At 53.6% G+C, this 6,000-nt stretch overlaps 1 protein-coding gene across 1 annotated transcript in view; it reads left to right on the top strand.

Moving 5' to 3' along the window:
- The first annotated feature begins 671 nt into the window (after positions 1-671).
- Positions 672-6,000, top strand: part of LOC115600185 (olfactory receptor 14J1-like) — a 104,179-nt gene continuing 98,850 nt past the window's right edge. The window contains exon 1 of the mRNA XM_030468416.1: positions 672-732. The gene's annotated coding sequence lies outside the window, so the exon portion shown is untranslated. The remainder of the gene's footprint in view (positions 733-6,000) is intronic.

Here is a 6,000-nt window from a genome sequence, read left to right as displayed (position 1 = left end):
GCACATGTTGATCTCATATTAAATCCACTGTTGAAATCCAAGAGCTTTTCAGAATTGTCACTCCCAATGCACCACCACCCTGCAGAGCACACCTGAAGGTATTAATGGTGATTTGATCTGATAGAGTTTCTTCTACAAAAAAGAAAATTTCATGCAAAAGCCCCTGGAATTTCTCCTGTTCTGCAAGATGCTCTCAGGGTGCTGAGAGAAAAAGGGACTGTCCCTTAGTGCAGAGTGAGGACAGCCGCTCTGTCCATCAGTCCTGCTCTCAGCTGCACAAAGAGTTAAAGACCCTAATGTGGGAGTTAGGGTCTGGCGACCGGAAGATCTCGCGCTGTACGGAAAGATTAGACCCCCGGACAGCCAATAAATTTATGGACCCCTGACGCAAGCAGGCGGAAGTGACGGTGCAAACCTAGGCTATAAAACAAGGTGCTTCCAAAGAATAAACTCCATTTTGCCATCCATCATATTGATGTCTGTGAGCTGATGGTCCAAGCAACCTGAGGTTGGTTGCTGAGTTGTTCTTGAACCAGGTCGCCTCGCCTTCACCGAAGGCAACAAATGGTGCCGAAACCCGGGAAAGAAGAAAATTGAGGCCAGAACCGGAGTCGAATTCGGGTTCAGGAAATTCACCTGGATTCGGGTGAACAGCGGCCGGAGCGGCAGGACCAGCCCGGCGGGGAGGACGCTCCCGGACCGACAAGGAGGATGGAAGCCCTTGTAAAGGTCGTATCTGAGTTACATAGACAGTGGGGAATTGAGTGTAGGCCCAAAGATTTTACCCTCGCAGTTTCGAGGCTGTTAGAGACTGGGGTCATTGACCAGGCGGTGGCTATCCTCCACCCAGAGGTGTGGGACAAATGTACTAAGGCCATGGCCGAGGAGACCATATCCTCAGGCACGGGAAAATCCCTCAAGGCATGGGGGAGGGTCAGGGGCGCCTTAGAAAAAGCCCTAAAAGAGCAGGAGACATGGACGAAGGCAAGGGACTGTTTACTAATAGTCCCGAAAATCGGGGTCGGTGCAGCCACGCAGACCGCACCCCCAACCGATGACGGTCCCCAGGCGGACCGGCAGGAGGGGAACGCCCCACCCCAGCCTGCAAACCCTATCCCGCCCGTGGAAGAGACAAAACAAACAGAATCCGTTTGGAGCGGTCTAATTGAGGAAGCTAGGGAAGCGGCCGAAAAATCAAAAGCCGATGACGCGTGGCACAGACCGCCTCCTTACTCGCCCAAAGATGGCGCCGATCCCCAAGGGGGAGGGCGGGGCGAAAATGCCTCTGCCGGAGACGAGGGGGGGCCGCCAGAACTGATGGGCGTGCGCGGACGGGAAGGCGGGGAGAGCGAAAAGGAGAAAGGGGGCGGTCCGAACCCACCAAGCCCCAGCCCGCTCCGCCCCGCCGCCGGCGCCGTGCCGAGCGAGGCGGAAAAGGGGGGGGACGCGGACCCCAGGCCCCCAGGCCTCTCCACCCCGGTATCGGCGCCGCACCGACCGCGCCAGGCGGGGCGAGAAAAGGGGGGGCAGCGTACCCGCTCGGTCCCAGCCCGCTCTACCCCGCCGTCGGCGCCGCGCCGACCGCGCCGAGCGAAAAGGAGAAAGGGGGCGGTGCCGATAACCAGGAGGGGGGCGGGATCGCGAGCTGGGCGGCGGGAAACACAAACCAGGCAGCAGGAACCAATCAGAGCGCCTATCCGGCTCTACGCCCTAATAAGGAGAGTAAGGAGGAGAAGGGTGGTTGGGTCCGCCCACAGATCTGCCACTGCAGGGCAAACCCCTCCCCAGGCAGGCCTTGGGGCGAGCCGAAGGGGAGGGAACTGCCCGCCCACAAAGGAGGTGGGAGGGGTCGGAGCCCCAAAAAGGAAAGTGGGCGGCACCGGAGTCGGAAGAAAAAACATCGGAGCCCAGAAGTAGCCAGTCAGTCGAGTTCCAATTCTGAGTCGGACAGTCCCGGGGACGAGTGGCCCCGGGCAGACTCAGATTCAAATGGTAGTAAGGGAGGGATTGGAACCCGACACATCTGTGGATGTAGCAAAGGAGGATTGCAGGAGGGTATTTCCGTTACGGACTGGAGGAAAATAAACAATGCATGTGCAGATTGGGTCCCTTCGGCAGCATTAGCATTCCTGGTCAGGGTGATAGGAGAGGGTGATGAGGCACGAACAATATACACCCCTGTAAATTATAAGGATGTACAGGCGATTGTTAAAGCAATTGCGGAAAAGGGACTTAATTCTGCCATAGCTAATACCCTTCTAGATGGGCTTTTTGGGGGAGATGACATGATCCCATTTGATATAAAACAAATTGGCAGACTAATTTTTGATGGGGCAGGCATGTTCGTTTTCAAAGAAGAATGGGAAGATAACTGTGCAAAGCAACTAGCCCGAGCAGTCGGGGCAGATCACCCACTGCATGGCTCCAACCTGCAGCGACTGATGGGCAGAGACGCATCAATGATTACCCCCCAAGCACAAGCCCAAGGTATGCGACCCCATGAAATCATGACAACCACCCGTGCAGCTAGAGAGGCCATTCGTGCTACCAGTAGGATTGTAGACAAGTCATCACCATGGACCTCAATAAAACAGAATGAAAGTGAGAGCTTTACACAATTTGTGGACCGTCTGCAGGCGGCCATGGACTCTTCGTCCCTGCCTGCAGATGTAAAAAACCCGGTACTTCTAGACTGCATACGTCAACAGTGTAATTCAAAAGCCAAAGAAATCCTTCGATCACTGCCAGCGGAGGCAAGTATTGGTGACATGATTAAACGTGTCATGAATGAAGAGAATCTAGCCCCGATTCAGGTAGCTGTCCGCACTGCAATAGCTGATGTGATGGCATGTTATAAGTGTGGCCAAGCGGGCCATGTGGTGGCAAACTGTCCCCAACTAGTGAACCAGCCACCAACATCTAATCCGCGCCAGAGGCAATGCAGGGGACCATGCTGGGTCTGTGGAAAGAAAGGGCATTTTGCTAAGGACTGCAAATCCAAAAAGCGGGGAAACGGGACGGGGAGGGGGCGCCCGGGCTGCACACAGCCCTCTCCCACTTGGGATATGACGCGGCCCAACTATACCAACCCTGGATGGAACCAGGCACTCCCGAACCCACCGCCCCAGCGAGCGACAACCAACTACCCGGCCCAACCAGTGGTCCAACCGAATCCACCCACGCTTCAGGGACAGCCGGTACCACCTTCTGGGGGCGAGACCCCAAGGTGGCCCTGGCAGTAAGCTGCAACGACCCACCAATGGTGTGGGGGGTCTGCTCCCTCTATAGGGTTCCAAATAGCACCACCATCAGCGTATCCTTTTTGATCGATACAGGAGCAGACGTTACAGTTATTCCTAAGTCAATTTGGCCCCCAAGCTGGAAACTGGAAGAGGCGCCCATGGTGGGTGGGGTCGGGGGAGTAAGCCAAGCTCGAAAAAGCGCTCAATTGGTAGCGATTACGCTTCACACTGAAAAGGGACCAGAGAAAACCATCACTCTCTTTCCGTATGTCCTGCCAAGAGTTCCACCTCTACTGGGAAGGGATGCTCTAGCCCTGTTAAATGCCAGGGTGACAAATTTACCCTGAGGGCCACTGCCGCACACCCGCTCCTGCCGATCAAGCTGACATGGAAATCATCCAATCCAGTGTGGGTCGAGCAGTGGCCCTTGTCAAAGCCTCGAATGGATGCTCTTCTTGAGCTAGTTGACCGCGAACTACAGCGAGGTCACATAGAGCCTTCCACTAGCCCATGGAACACCCCAGTTTTTGTAATACACAAACGAACTGGTGAGGGGTTTCGTCTCCTTCATGACCTACGTGAAGTAAACAAAGTAATCCAACCAATGGGTCCTGTCCAAACGCTGCTACCTATGAACTCTATGATACCAGAGGGACAACCTTGTGCTGTCCTTGATATCAAAGACTGTTTCTTTTCGATACCCCTGCATGAGGAGGACAGAGAGCGGTTTGCTTTCTCTGTCGTGTTCCCAAACAGCCAACGTCCCAACCTACGCTTCCAGTGGAAAGTGCTACCCCAAGGAATGATCAACTCACCTACCATCTGCCAGATCGCAGTGGATCAAGCACTAACGCCGATCCGGCATATTGACCCGTCTGCGACCATCATCCAATACATGGATGACATCTTGATTGCCGCGCCGTCAGGAACTCAAGTAGACCACCTGGTGTCAACAATTTCGAACACTTTGAAAGCACATGGGTTCGAAATTGCGAGTGCGAAAATTAAGAGAGGACCCTGTGTGAGCTTCTTGGGAGTGGAGATCACAAACACCTATGTTACCCCCCCGCAGATGAAGATCCGTCGAAACATCAAGACACTCCACGATATGCAGCAGTTGGTGGGATCTTTGCAATGGCTACGCAACATAGTCCTAATCCCTCCTGAAATCATGGCCCCCCTATACGATCTCTTAAAAGGAAGGAACTCATGGGAGCAGAAAACTCTGACACCAAAAGCAATGAGCTCTCTCGATTTCATTGAGCAACAGGTATCCTCAAGCACACTTGCCAGGTGGAACCCGAACATACCACTTGATCTGTATGTGCACTTCACAAAAGGAGGGGGAGTAGGAGCTCTGGCCCAGGGCTCTCCAGAAACAGCCAAGCCAGTACAATGGATAGTTCTAGGAAAGCCATCACGTGCATTCTGCCCAGGACTTGAATGCCTCGGTAGCCTCATCATGAAAGGTAGGAAACTCGCCCTAAGACACCTAGGCATCGAACCTGCCAGGATATACCTACCCTTCCGCAAGCAGCTCCCAGCACAATCAGTGGCGATGTCAGAGCATCTAGCCATAGCTCTCCTCGGATTTGGAGGAGAAGTTCGACATGCTACAAAGCCCCCCTGGACCCAAATGCTGACAATTGTAGACATTGACATCCCGCTGAAGATCATGGACCGGCCTCAACCGGGACCAACGGTCTTCACAGACGCATCCTCAGTGACCTCAACTGCGGCAGCAGTCTGGCAGTCAGGAGGAGAATGGCACTGCATTAAAATGACCGATCGTGCGCTCTCAGTCCAACAGCTAGAAGTGTCGGCTGTAGCACTAGCGTGTGGACTGTTCCCAACAGAACATCTCAACATAGTAACTGATTCTATGTTTGTGGCCAAACTTTGCCTGGCCATGTCTGGGCCCGGTGTGTCAACATCTACAGTAGCTCTAATGCTAGAAGAAGCGCTTCTTTCCCGACAGGGCACTATATCAGTCATCCAAGTCAACAGCCACAGCCCAATTAAAGGGTTCTTCCAGATCGGCAATGACAAAGCAGATGCTGCTGCAAAAGGACTGTGGACATTAAAAGATGCCCGTCAACTGCACGAGTCTCTCCACATTGGAGCTAAAGCGCTGGCGAAGAAATGCAGGATTTCAGTCACTGACGCAAAACACATCGTAGCCACATGTCCCTACTGCCAGAAAGCACCACTGTGGTCCAGCGGAGTAAACCCCAGAGGTCTCAAAGCCTCCGAAGTGTGGCAGACAGATTTTACACTCTGCCAGCTGCTAAAACCTAGAGCATGGCTAGCGGTAACCGTGGACACATACAGTGGAGTGATCGTAGCCACTCAGCATCTTAAGACTGACTCCAAAGCGACTATCCAGCACTGGCTGACAGCTATGGCATGGCTCGGCATTCCTAATCAGATCAAAACTGACAATGGCCCAAACTTCGTGTCCAAATCTGTACAAGCTTTCGTCCAGAAGTGGGGCATTACGCTGGTACATGGTATCCCATATAACAGCACAGGCCAGGCCATAGTCGAACGCGCGAACCAGACTCTGAAATCTAAACTAGAGGTATTAGCAAAAGCAGAAGGCTTCGACAACTCCATTCCTTCAAGAGACCAAGCGCGCCTGCTAGCAACAGCTCTATTAGCCCTTAATCAGTACCCCAGAGGAGAAGAAGCAAATAGCCCGGCCCACAAACACTGGGCCACTCGAACAATGGAGGAGGGCCCACTAATTGTAGTCAGA

Source organism: Calypte anna, unplaced genomic scaffold (assembly GCF_003957555.1).
Source record: "Calypte anna isolate BGI_N300 unplaced genomic scaffold, bCalAnn1_v1.p scaffold_105_arrow_ctg1, whole genome shotgun sequence".
Classification (NCBI taxonomy): domain Eukaryota; kingdom Metazoa; phylum Chordata; class Aves; order Apodiformes; family Trochilidae; genus Calypte; species Calypte anna.
Note: the sequence above shows the minus strand (reverse complement) of the source record. Positions and strands in the feature narration are given on the sequence as shown.